Below are 15,306 nucleotides of genomic sequence, written 5' to 3'. Positions count from 1 at the left end.
AGTCAATCTATTTATGAGGAGACAAAGATGCATTTAACTAAATAATGACATTATAAATATAATTTATACACTATCCAGTTCTCTCTCAACCAGTGAGAGGAAGCAAGAAAAAAAAATGAGTCTCTCCTTGTCATTTTTGATACTTTTATCTGTGGTCTTTAGACATTATGGATCTTTTTTTTTTAATTTATTTTGTAAATTTGTCATTAAATAAGTCTACTGAGGATTCCTTAAAATCAGAAAATGATGTTAATATTGCCTATAGATTTGGTTTGCAAAAATCCATTGTTATAAAAATAGTTACACTCCATCTTCATAAGTTTCACTCAGACAGTAAGTAGTCAATTTTATAGAGTTCTCAATTTTCCTGGTTTATTATGTATTTTCTACTTTGGGGATGCACTACCACATTAAGTAGAAATTTTACTATTTTCCTTTTAAAGGAAGTACAGATCACAGAATGCCTTGCTCATTGTTTCTTCACTGGCAACAGCTGGAAGCTGTTCACACCAAGGAATGCTGCTGAAAATGGCATAGAGTTCCTTTGTAGTCATTTGCAATAATGATGCGTTAGTGTGTTTGTCTATATGTATGTTGATGTCCAATGGAAGACCAAAAAAGACTTGTGAAAACTATAATGATGCTTAGTTAGGGAGATGCCAAACACATGTAACATGTATCTTGCTATTTGCACTGGCTCCATATATATATATATATATATATATATATATGGAGATTTATTAGATTTTAGATTGTGTTACATCATACAGACCTGGTTGGTCAACAATGGCTGTCTTTTACACCAGAATGTCTTAAAACCCAGAAAATGCTCTGTCAACAAGGTTCAATATCTCATTATTATCTGTCTGTCCATGAAAGTCTATAGATTCTTGGTCTTGTGTTAATGTTGGAAATTCAAAGAAGCTAGATTCTTATATCAAGCAAAGATGGTACCAGCAATAGTAGCAAGAAAGTAGCAGCAATTACCAGTGAGAGGTAAAGGTTGGCAGGCAGTTATTCCCCCAAATCTCCTTATACTGGGGCCACTGGAAGGTGTTACCCACTCTAGAAAATGCTCTTCCCTCATTAGTTACTCCATCCAAGAAATACTCATACAAACTGGCCCTAGGCATGTCTCTTAGTTGATTCTAGAGCCAATCAAATTGGCAACCAAGAATATCCATCATGGGTACATTAAAACAATAAAATGGTGTAATTCATGATGGACACAACACAGAAATACCAAAAGATAGTGATGAATTGTTATAAAATATTCATAATTATACCCCAATCATGAAAAAATTATAGAGAGAATTGCTCCCAATAATCAGAAATACCTATTTTAAGATGCAAGTACCCCTAAATTTAGAAGCTACAAATATGTTAATATCCATGCAAAACCCTTCTTAAGATCATATTTCATTTTTCACATGAACTAAGAGCTTCTCACACTTTTTCTTTAAAACGTGATAAAAATACTGGTATATCCAACATTTTTATTTAAAATGGTAAATAAGACATTGAGATTAATTTAGATGTATTCAAACAAACACTTAGAAACTTACCAAGCAATGCTCATTTTTAGGACTGTATCATAAAATATACCCAAAATAGAGAACACAACATCTATATGTGGTAATTTATAAGAGAAAATAATGGAAACAATACTAGAATTTTCCATAATAAAACAGATTGCATATATGCCAGTGTTTTCAAACTACAGAGCAGTGAATTAATTACATTTACAAAATTAGGCTTATTAAGGCTTTCTGAAATATGTATTTAAACATCTTTTGATGTTCTCTTCAGTAAAGCTCTTTTTAAACTGTTATCTGAGAAGAACAGAGAAGTAAAGCTGAAAGCCTATTCTTGCAAAATTTTCATCCTGTAGTGAGTATCAGGAGACTTTCCCAGACTAGTAAGGACATGTATGGAAATGGACACAACACAAACAAATGAAAATATAGCAAAACAAAGAAGCCACACCCAGCACTCTGGATCCACATTTTCCTCCATTCTATCAAAAATGTTCAAGGACATTTATTTTAGCAACAATAATTTGACATTGTATCAGCAGTTCTACCCTAGAAAAAATAGGTTAGAAAACAAAGCATTCAAATTGGAACTGAAGAAGAAAAGCCATTTCAGGCTGCAGATGGCCATATCCTAGACTGAGAAAACCATAACTTCGTACATTAAAAACCAACTACAACTGGGAAACAAGTCAGCAAGTTTAAAGTTTAAAAGATCAAAAATTAGTTGTTTGTACCCTAGAAATGGGCAATTTGAAGATGATTTTCAAAATCTATTTAAAACAGCATTAAAAATACAATAATTAGGAATAAATTTAGTCTTAGAAATCAAAATTGTGTGCAAAAGCCATCAAGTAATGAATACAGAAATTGAAAAGCTAAATAAATGGCAAAAATCTGTGCTTATGGACGAGGTTAAGGTTTGCATATAAATGTCCCTAATAAAGGCTCTATCTGTAGCTGGTGGCAATATTGAGGGATGGTTGCATCATGGAGGTACTAAATTCATCCATAGATTGACTCACCCACAAGCTTGTAATGAATGAACTGTGATAAGCTGGGATTTGTTGGAATGACATAGTTCACTGGACATATGCCTTTGGAAGACTTGACTCCTGCTTAGTGTCTCTGTTCTCTTTGATGTCTCAATGTTATGACCAGTGTCCACTTCCAGGATTATCTGTCTTTCTTCAGGCACAAGCCATAAAGTAAGTAACTATGGACTAAAACTTCTGAAACTCTCAGTCAAAATGAATGTTTCTTCCCGGTGTTTTATCACAGTGATAATAAGTGACTAACAGAGACTGAAAGAAAATAGCATTAAAATGGCAGTCTTACCCAAATTTATAAAGGGATATTTTCAAATTAAAGACCAACTAGCATATTTACAGAAATAGGTAAGATAATCCTAAAATTCATACATAAATGTTTAAGGCTCCTGTTGTGTGAAGCTCAGACAAATAAACCTGGAAGGATCCTGTTTCATTATTTTAGTGCTTAAGACAAAGCTGTGGTGGTCAAAACTGGAACTGGTGTGGGATATGCACATTGGTGACTGGGATAAGAGGCAGAGTAGAAACAACCTACATGTCTATCAACCGAAGAATGAATAAAAAATATGTGCTATGTTTACATGATTTTTAATCAGCTGTTAAAAACATTGACAACATGAAATTCCTGGCTATCACATAGGAAGACTAATCTCCTGTTTTGTGCTGATATGAATATTTTGAAGTTAGACAGCAATAATGGATTACAATGCTACAAATATCATAATGTCCATTATATAAGTTGTGGACTCTTGAATTGGTATCATCCTCTGACCAAAACAAGTTTAATTAAGCCCTAATTTGCAATTTATATAATTATCTACCAATGCAATAGAAGAGCACACTATAGATCTCTTAATATTTCTCACACAAAAGGCAAGGACGTTTTGTTGTTGGTGTTGTTTTTATCTTTACCCAGGATTCATGAGAGCTGATTTTTCAAGGTAAATCCTTCCAAGATTTACCTAATAGCAAGCAAAAGTGTTTTTGAGAGCCATATACTTAGTTTAGAATAATGAAAGCATTATAAATCTGGATAGCTACTTGCGAAGGGATCTATATTAACTGAGCCTCTTCTAAAACCCATTTCTCTCAAGTCCATGATAAAGAGACTCCAAGACTAAGACAATTCTGTATATTGTCTTTATTAGACAGCATCTTGGCGTTTGCTGCCTCAACTTATTTCCACATTCTACATGTAGACTTGATCCTTATATTTCCCCAAATAATGTCTTTACCTTATAATATATGTTTCTGCCAGGGCCATCTGCCACTTTCCCAATGGTTTACCAAGATTTTTGCTGACAAATCCTGATAATTGCAACAGTTATTAAATGAAGATTTAAAAAAAAAATAAATTCTATATTATGTAAGAGTTTACAATTGCAAGGAAAGAAACACCTTAGGGAAGATTGTTTTTAGGTGGTGTTCTGGTATAATATTATCCAGGTTTGTAATTATTACACAAATTTACATAACTTCTAAAAAACCATAAATTTGGTATGAAATTGGAATCTATTATAAAATCATTTATAAGATACTGATTGCAAATGAGATAAAAGGTTATATGCATAGGGATTTTTATGTTTAAGTGATGCTAGATCAAAAATTAAAAAACATTTTGAAAGTATAATTTTCAATTTTTATTTATTCTGTTGTTTTATTTTTACTGATTTTTTTTTTACTTTACATGGAAGAGTAGGTTCTGTAGCATTTTTATTCAGGCCATGCTGAGGATCAAGCTTGGTACTTTGTGCATGCTACAAAATCATCCACTTTTGAGACACATACCTAGTTTTCTGCCATCCTTTCTGTCTCTTTCCTTTTAATTTGTCTGAACATTTCTGCCAACATTCCATGAGATTCAAGACAAAATTTGTCTACAAACTGAGAAAGTTAAAACAATGCCAAAAAACCACAATTATCACTGTAACAACTAAATTAAAAAGGGTAATGACTTTAAGAATCAACTAGTTGTTTACAAACAATTTCAGGCTCACGTAACAATGGTGAAGAATGCAAAATGGACTAATTTGTTGGCTCATTGATGATTCCATTTTGATTTTTCTCTCCCACTCCCTCAGATCTATTGAAAACGTGACAGCGTTACAGATCCTGTTGAACAAATAATCTTGTTAATAAAAGTTGTTGAAATAGACAAGATAGTTTGCAACCTTATTTATATGCCCCAGGATTTTTTGCATCATGTGTTAATTATGATTTTTAGCAGCAATCAACATGAGTACAACTGTTTATAGACCATGATGATAACCTAAAAATCTACAAATCCTCATATGAAAAATAGTTCAAAATAATAGTTTGATTCATAAAAAAAGAAATGTCTTATTATAAGCTTCTTTGTTAAATACAAACACATTATATATGACACAATTGACCCTGGACAGGACATATTTTCAGTTCTGTGTCTATATTTAAAAAATCTAATCATAAACAGAGTAGACACCGGTGTCTCTATATTTCTTTGGGAAATATACAGAATTAAATGGGAGCTATTTAATGATTTTAGTACATCAGTTCAGTTTTTAGAGTTAACACAATCTTCAAATCCCTATCAGTTGTGTGAGCTACTAGGGACTATCAACAATTCTGAGATTTCTTTGTGTCTTTCTCAATAATTGTCTGTAGCGGGAGAGTTTTCTCTCTGGGTCCTACCAAGCCCGGCACTCTGACAGCCCACTTATAAAATAAACACACAGATGCTTATATTATTTAAACTGTTTGGCCTAATGGCTCAGGCTTCTAGCTATCTAGTTCTTACATCTTAAATTAACCCATTTATATAAATCTAAACCTTACCACGTGGCTAGGGGCTTACCGGCATCTTCACGTGCTGCTTGTCAGGGCGGCGGCTGGCAGTGTTCTTTCTGCCTTCCTTTTCTCTCAATTCTCCTCTCTGTTAGTCCCGCCTATACTTCCTGCCTGGCCGCTGGCCAATCAGTGTTTTATTTATTGATTAATCAGAGCAACACATTTGACATACAGACCATCCCACATCAATTGTCCACCTTGATTTTTGAAACTGAGTATCTCACTGAACTTGGATCCCACAGATTCATCTAGACTGCCTGGCCAGCATGCCCCACAATCCTCCTCTCTTCATCTCTGCAGTTCTGGAATTACAGACAGGCTGCACCATGATCCCCAGCTTTTCATGTAATGTCTAAAGACTCACTCTTAGATCCATAAGCTTCTGTGTGAGGAATACCGACTGAGCAATTTCTCTATCCCTGAGATATTAACTCTATGGAGTTCAGCTTATTTTGTGGAGTACTAACTTTGTAGTATACAACATGGGGTAGAAATACTTGCAATTTCTTTTCAGGTGTGTGACGTTGGGTGAAAAGCAGATTTAAATAGATTTCGTCATAGAAATGATGGAGGTATTAAATCAATGTGTTGATCTACATTGTGACATGCTGTCTGTCTTTTTGTTGAAGTTTATACAGTTACTACAGTGATGTGAACAGATAAGATAGTGTGAAAATAGAAAATGAATCAGAAAAAGAGAACACTAGTTTTCATTTTGTCATTAAAATCGTTTAAGTATGTATAAATTGTAAGACCATAATACACTCAGAAGAGGTCCACGTGTGGATATCCCTGCCTCTGTCTAACATAAGGCAAACAGGTATATGCATCACAAGTTTAAGACTATACATGGTCTCATAGAAAAGGCAGGAACAACCACCCCTTACCCAAAGGTTCCATATGTTATCAAATTCATTAAAAATTTCACATTTATATTGGTTAATTTAATTTGGCACAAAAATAAAAGAAAAAAATGAAAGCTGAATTAAAAGAAGTGCAGTTCAGCCGGGCAGTGGTGGCGCACGCCTTTAATCCCAGCACTCGGGAGGCAGAGCCAGGCGGATCTCTGTGAGTTCGAGGCCAGCCTGGGCTACCAAGTGAGTCCCAGGAAAGGCGCAAAGCTACACAGAGAAACCCTGTCTCGAAAAACCAAAAAAAAAAAAAAAAGTGCAGTTCTTACAGATAATATTTAATGGTTTTAATTAAACAATTTTATCATGTTTAAATATTCAAAAGGGGACATTCTAAACAAAAGTTTACCATCGCCAGTAATTACTATGAGTTTTTGTGGAATCACTCACAGATATTAAACAGACCACTAACTGTTCAGAAACAGACTGCAGTGGACATGTTAAAGTGTAACCCTGTGTGACAGACACTGGAAAAGCTTAAATCCATCTTGAGATGGGTACACCATTAGGGATGCTTACCACCCAGCCTGATGACCTGAGTTGGATCCCTCAGGAGAACCAACTCTTTTAAGTCATTCTGTGGTGTCATCACACTTGTGGTGTGTCATATGTACCTATGCCCTCCATATGAATAAAGTCAATGCTTGCTTCGAAAACATTACCATCTGGAATTTTCTCTACATGGAGTCTTGTCATCTTTATAAAATCAGTTATGATTTTATATTAGTGCTAATGTATTTCATTAATATAAATATAGTATATGATGTAATATATTAATATAAAGCCAAATTCTAATTGGCATTCTTAACTAAACAATAGCACACTCCATGCACATCATTGTAGGGTAGCCAATTATTCTTCATCTTTATGCTATTACCAGTTTTCAATTCCTTTGTATTCTTATCATTCCTATTCTTCTAGCACATTGTTCCTGGAATTTGTCCTAACAGGGCTCTTCTTTCCCATTTCACTTTCATCCTTAATATGCCATGCACTCCTTTTCATGTCTCACTTTTAGCTCAGCTGTTTTCTATACGTGTGGATGCTTATCTTTTGTTTGATGCTTAGACCATTTTCTCCTGCAATGGATAAGACTGGATGTTCTTATTTGATCCTCAAAGAAACCAGAGGGTCAGGAGCATTGGGACCTTATTTTCTTTCCTTCTGTATCTTCTTAGAGTGGAATGACATTTTTCATCTTCCCTGTCATAGCATTTTTTCAGCTTAATTTCAAACTCTACTTTTCCTTTGCAAATATGATGATCTTCCTTCTTCCGGTATTTTTTTTTTTTTTAGTAAATTCCTCAAAATTGATGGGAAAATTAAATTTTTTAACTTTCTAACAATTCCACATGAAGAAGGCTTATAAAATATTTTGCTCATTAGCTTGTTGATGTTTCTCCTACTTAAGTGTCGTGCCTGTGTTTCCAAATAGTTAATGTTTTTCATTGACGTTAATAGTACAATTTTATTATTATTATCATTTCTACACTTGTTTTGTACAGTTGGTGTTGACACAGCACCAAAGAAATTATCATGTGTGTCTTTTGGAACATTTTTGCAAAAATATTCTGCAATTTTGTTCCATCTATTAATTTCACTGATAAAAATGAATATTATTAAACATTTAATTTGTATTTAAGGGAAATACTTCTGAAAACATATTATGACCAATGCTGCCTAGTCATTTAAATATCAAGAAGGCAAACTTAGTGAATATTGTTTATTATAAAACTCCTAAATATTTTTAATAGAGCCATTCTCATGCATATATAGAACATAAGAACTGTGAGGATGTAGTTACTTACCTATTCTCCAAAAGATGATAGTTCCACGATTTAGGAGATGCATATTACCATGATTCCTAGATCTTCACAGTTATATAAATATAATCTAGTAAGAGAGAAATTTAACTGTGAAGATTCCTATCTCAGAAATGTGATTGAAGTTGATACACAAACTCACAAGCACATTCACAGACAAACACAATTTTTTTCAGACGTCTACATCCTAGCAGTATATTCTGTTTCTTGTTTTCTGTCTTTCTTCATGTCTTCCTTTCTTCTATTCTTTCTTTATTCTTTTCTTTCTTACTTTTTCTTTTAATACAGTCAGATGTAGCGCACATTGGATTTGAACTTGCTTGTAACTGAAGATGATCTCAAATTGCTGGTCCTCCTTCACGCTGAGATTATAAGTGTGATCCACCAAGCCAGTTTTAGTGGGTTTATTGCCTGCTGGACAGGCATTCTATCAGCTGTGCCTGACAGTATATATACATATCAAGTTCTATATTAGCCTTCTGAATGCCCAGATCACAGCTGGATATCTGATGAGAATTTTAATAAACGTACTGGGTTTTCTAGGGAAACAACTGTATTTGTAAGATAATAGACAAGAAGAAAAAGGACTTTACTCAATAGATTATCAGACATTGAGGAATTGAACAAATGCATATCTCACAGATATGCTTTGTTATCTTTGAAAGAGACATTTTGAATTCTCTTTCTTTCTAGAATCATTCTTCTCCTTCTTCTTACTAAATCCATAGTTTGACAACTACAGTTGGAGCAGGGAAAAAGAAAAATGGAAGTGGTTGGATTTTTTTCTCCAAGGAAAAAAAAGATATTTGAAAGAACAAGTCTTTGCTGACAAAGAGAGTACAAGTTGGAGAGTAACTTCACATAGGAAAGTTATGCAAAAAAAGGACCTACATGATATTTTATTTTGAAACAAATGATAGGTGAAGGTGAATTACTGGCCCTTCCGAATGTTTATTATGGAAAAATTCTGAGAATTTGTAAAGGGTTTTGAAATTCTCTAAGTAGAGAGAATGAGTCAGGAACAAAAACATGAAACAAATATTTGATATAGTTAATGCATGGCCACTTCACTACAACAGATATTGAAATACATGGCATGGGAAGGAGTTAAGAGAAGGATATCCCTTTATTTACCAACAACTTGAGTCTAATCATTAATGGGAGATAGATACATGATCAACATGAAAGGAAGATTTAAACTAGTGAGATACCTTAAAAAACAAATCAACTTTTTATAACGGTGAAAATTTTTATTTATTTTTTCCTCATTGCATGCTGATTCTATATTCTTGTGGTGATGTTTGCTAGGTGAGAAAAGAGAATCAGGACTTGTTTTATTAGCTAAAAAATAAATAAAAATAAGGGCTGAGGAAATGGCTCAGAGTGTAAGAGTGCCTACTGCCAAATCTGGCAGGCTAAGTTTGATGTTAGTACATATATGGTAAAAGGAGAGAACTATTTACATGTTGTCTTCTGACATCCACATGTTCATGCACACACACACACACACACACACACACACACACACACACCCCACATATCCAAATAATAAATAAATATGAAACATTTTTGCAAATGATCTTTCTATCCCCCAAATTTCTTTACCTTGTTAAACTTCTTTTCTTGAAAATACATAATAGAATATTATAACTAGAAACATTAATAAAATTCATATACAGTAAAAAAACAAGAACTTGATGCATTATGGGAGTTTTCTATTTCTCACTGAGGCATATAGTTTTGATGTGAGTAGAGAGAAGCCATCATAGTAGACAGACTGATGAATAGACCCAAAGGAAAAAAAAAAACATTAAAAATTTTAAAAAATCAGTGACTTGAAGTTTAAAGAAGATTCATCTATCGGGGAGGTTTTCAGGTCAGAATTTTATCATATTGGTTTAGGAAAAGTTACTAAAAACCTTTTTGAAATGGAAAATTGAATTCATTTTTTTTTCTTCAGACTGATTTAGGACTGCATTGTTAGATGTGATGAGGAACGTCTCAGGGTGTCATTTGAAATCCATTGTTCTGCCATCTACGGATTAATTGTCCCTATTGTGAAATGAACAGAAGAAAAATAGTATACTCCAGTGTAAGTTAATTTTTCTACATTTCTCTTTCTGAAAATATGACTCAATAAATATTTATTTGATCATACTTGGGAAGCTCTATATAAAGAAAGCCTAGCAGTCATTACATTCAGTATTTTAAAAGTGATTACAGGGAGAAAGGAATCAGAAAGTAGAATGGAAAAATCAAGTCACATGAAAGTCATAGATTTTTTTTCTTTAAAATGACTACAAATTATTTTTAATGTTTTCAATAAAGTGAATTTTAAATATCTGTAGTCAGAAAAGCCAAAGATGTCACTTTCTTAACAAAATGCTTTGAAAAATACTTCATTGAATTCTTACTGTTGGAATTATTTTGCTGAATCTTTGAATGTGAGCCCTGAGGAGTGATGTTTCAAGCCATAGAATACTGAAAATTCTTTGTACAGTGGAGTACTTGTACTCATTTAATAGATTTTAAATATGTTGTTAGTATCTTAGCTTTCATATAATTTTATAGCCTCCTAACATAGTATAACACAGACTGCTAAATGCTCTTATTAATAAAAAACCTGGAGTCAGATATTGGGGTAAAAACTGAGAGATCAGAGGAATAAAACAAGCAAAGCCACATATTCTTACTTACAGCCCAAGAGAGAGCTACTTCCTGTATACTCATGCCTATAAACCTTTTTGTTTTCTGCCATCTTACTTCCTTTTTCTGCCCAGCTACATCACTTCCTGTCTCTGCCCAGGTCTATAACTTCCTATCTGTGTGTACAGACCTGCAGACCTTTATGGTTAACTAGTGCTGGGATTAAAGGAGTGTGCCACAATGCCTGGCTCTGTTCTCAGTGTCGCCTTAAACTCACAGAGATCCCAATGAATCTCTGCCTCCCGAATGCTAGGATTAAAGGAATATGCTACCACTACCTGACTTCTATGTTTAACATAGTGGTTGGCTTATGCCTGTGATTCCAGGCAAGCTTTATTTGTTAGAGCACAAATAAAATATCACCACAATGTATGGTTTTATTTCAATTTATAAATCACACTCATGTTGCTTAAGGAAATTAAATGAGTTTGGCAGATACAGAATTATTTTATAAGTTGTTCTTTATATTGACAACACAGGAAATCAAATATGCCAGTTCCCTTAGAGTTCTGGTTCAGAAGTATGAGTTTTACAGGCTTTCAATCAATGGTAACACCATATAATGAAAAAAAAAATCTTTCATTAGTTCTGAATAACTGATAATTTATAGATTATACGTTGTTAATAATTTTAATAATTAATGGTATCAGTTTTAAAGAATAATTCACGTGGAAATATGGGCCTTACGTCACAATAAACTACCTGCTTCTATTTCAAATAAGGTAAAATGGCTTCCATGTTCAGTACAACATGTGTGATTCTTAGAGATTTCTGATGACACACAATATACATGTTCAGTTACAAGGTTATTTGAAATGTGATGCTATGACAAATAGTCCCTAAGTCTTTCTATGAACAAATAAGCAAATGAGGCCACTGAATTTAGTGAAAAGGAGGCAAACCTGTGAAAGGCCATAGATGAAGTGGCATTCATATGCACTCTGCTTTATCCTTCTTCTACTATTCTTTATTCTATGTGATCTGTATGATTGCTTCTTTCAGTAGGACTTTCCTGACTATCCAGATATATCACATACCATGCAAAGTTCTGTTATTTCATATTAGCAACAATTACAATATGTATTAAGTTTTAAATTTATCTTTTTTGTCAAACTGACTTCTCTGACAACAATGAGAATAAAAAGGTTGATAAATAGTTTATAAGCAATTATTTATGATGAAATGTCTATGAAAATATTTAAAACTATAGATTAATGGATTAATATGTCAGAACCTCTAGGCAAATATTTAGAAGGCAAGATAGTCACCAAAGTTATAATGAAAAAGAACATTAAATGTTTTTTCTTAATTTTCAAAGTTTGCATATCACCTAATATAATATAATATATTGTGTTTCATTATAATAATTTTATACATTTACATTGTTATGCTTCCTTCTATTTTTTTTTGTCTGCCTACCCTGACTACTTTCCCAAATATGTGACCTACTCCTCTCTTGTTGGACTCTACAAAGAGTATCTCAATTATTTTCAGGTCCCCTGTATCTTACTACCTCGCTTGCTCTCTACTACCTAAGATTTCTTCTTCCTCTCTCATGGTCCCTAATTTATTCTTACATCCTACAGACAAACACACACACACACACACACACACACACACACACACACACACACACACATACACACACACACACACACACACACGTAGCTGGAGTTTTCTCCAGTTCTGTCCAAGCCTGCAGCCACTCAGACCCAAATAAACACACAGACACTTATATTATTTAAACTGTTTGCCCTAATGGCTCAGGCTTCTTGTTATCTAGTTCTTATATCTTAAATGAACCCATTTCTTTAAATTTATACCTTGCCACGTGGCTCATGGCTTACTAGTATCTTTGCATGTTGCTTCTCATGGCGGCAGCTGGCAGTGTCTCCTGAAGCAGCCATCCAACTCCCGAATTCTCCTCTCTCCTTATCCTGCCTACACTATACTTCCTGCCTGGCTACTTGCCAGTCAGCGTTTTATTTATCAATCAATCAGAGCAACACATTCACAGCATCCCCAGCACACACACACACATACACACACACACACACACACACACACACACACAGACACACACAGAGAGGGAGAGAGAGAGAGAGAGAGAGACAGAGAGAGAGAGAGAGAGAAAGAGAGAGAGAGAGAGAGAGAGTTTAAGCCTTGAATTTACATGAGTATGGCTTTTTATGCTTACATAAACTTCTTTAAAATTCAATGTTGCCAGGCGTTGGTGGCACACACCTTTTAATCCCAGCACTCGGGAGGCAGAGGCAGGTGGATCTTTGTGAGTTCCAGGCCAGCCTGGGCTACCAAGTGAGTTCCAGGAAAGGTGCAAAGCTACACAGAGAAACCCTGTTTCACAAAAACAAAAATAAATAAATAAATAAATAAATAAATAAATAAATAAATAAATAGAATAAAATTCAATGTTTTTGTAAATGTCCTAACTTTATCTTTGTTTATGGCTTAATAGAATTCCTTTGGGCATAAGTATCACATTTTACTCATTTAATCCATCCTATTTTAAGGGTCTGGGCTGATTATACTTCCTATTGTGAATAGTACAGAAATAGACAATGATGGGAAAGTGACGCTGGGATATGTTGATTTAGAGTCCTTTAGGTATATACAGAACTGTATTTTGTTTTAGAGGAATATCCATATTGATTTTCCTAGTATTTGCCCCAATGGCCTTCTTTCTCCACATCCTTATCAGATTTTCTTGACATTTGTTTGCTAAGGAAAAAAATGGAAAAAATTCAAACCTTTAATTTGTATTTATCTGATAGCTAAGGGATATAAATACTTTTTCAAAGATTAATTGGCCATTTGTATTTATTCTTTTGTGAACTATGTACTTAGTTCAATTTTTAATCTAAAACTGATTGCATTTTAGTTGTTTAATAATAATAATTTTGGGACACTACCTAAGCCTATTTGGAATCATCCTAAACCGTCTAATACTTCACTTACCAGAGAATTTGTCTACTGGAACAATGCTATGTAAATTATATTTATGTATTTTCTACTCAACTATGATGCAGGGACATCAAGTAAAGGATATGTTGCTTTGTTGTTGAGACAGGATCATGCCAGAGTGTTCAAGAGTAGATATATTGAAATTGAAACTCAAATGTTAATTGTACTTATTTTTCCAAAATAAAGTTTCAAAATAGAAATACTAGCAAATGAATCACATTAAATTATTTTCAACTAAATATTAATTTATTATTATGACTAACCACATAAAATGAGAATTGGTTAATCATAAATATAAAAGTAGCCAAGGGTTACATCATGGTTTCCTATGTTATTTGGACTATCATTACCTAATCATATTAAGTATGGCAATGATTTAAAAGCAAACAAAAATAAAAAATGTTTTATATAACTCAGAATTTAGTTCATCTTGTAATTACCTAAAAAGCTGTGAGAATAAAGTTTTATTTGATCTAATTTGGAATATCTACATTTTTTATAAGGAAAACAATTAATTAAATTGAGTTATTAATTCCTATATTTCACACTGAAAGATTCATTTACACTTATAGAGATATATTTAGATGCAGGAATATTTATAGCTCATGATTTTGTTATTTAAATTTTGAAATTCACTGATTAATTAACTTCAGTAAACTCAGGTTCTCTCAGTCAACTGAGAACTACAAATCGTTGTACAGAAAGATATATGAGGAGTAGCACACTTACCTGAGAGTACTATTAAAGGACAAAGACTAAAGAAGGACTTTTAAAGCATAGGGATGTTGTAAAGTCCACAAACAGTGGTGAGTTAGAAAAGTGTTCCATCAATCTTCAGCATAAACTGAAGAACCTAGAAAATGGAAACTCGATTTTCAACAATATGTTAGCAAGAAGTTACTGAGGAGCTAGAATCCCCCAAAAGTTTTGAGTGTAACCCATAGTTAAGAGTAGATTTTATAAGACTGTAAAACAATATAATTTCAGAGGCATAGTGGATATAGTAAAGATCCATTAGTCTGCCTCAGCATTATGCCTAGTAGTTCCAGATAAATAACATTAACCTAGGGAATACGTCAGGGATATGTTCTATAATGAAATGACTTATAGGTTTAGATAGTAATCAGCTGTTACTCTGTAGACTGAAGAAACAAAATCCGTGTATAGACTTATTACCAACATCACAAGACATTCAAGTCTGTACAAGAGAAGAAATATAAAAAGCTAACAACCTTTTACAATATTTACCTTTAGTATGGTTAGAAAAGATCTATTCATTAATGAATTTATAAAAATGTTTTGAACGTTTTTTTGATTTGGTGAATCTGGATGTAGAGAGAAAATGGGATATTTTGACTGAGAAATAGAAAAAAAGTTCAACTGAGGACAGCATTTCAGAAATGCTTTTTATTTATTTTGTTCTGTCATTTTGTTTTTTCTTTTTTTCTACCTTTCTTTCTTTTTTCTTTCTTTT

The sequence above is a fragment of the Peromyscus eremicus genome, chromosome 14 (assembly GCF_949786415.1).
Source record: "Peromyscus eremicus chromosome 14, PerEre_H2_v1, whole genome shotgun sequence".
In the NCBI taxonomy this organism is placed as follows: domain Eukaryota; kingdom Metazoa; phylum Chordata; class Mammalia; order Rodentia; family Cricetidae; genus Peromyscus; species Peromyscus eremicus.
The sequence above is the reverse complement of the archived record's forward strand: the minus strand, read 5'-3'. Positions refer to the sequence as shown.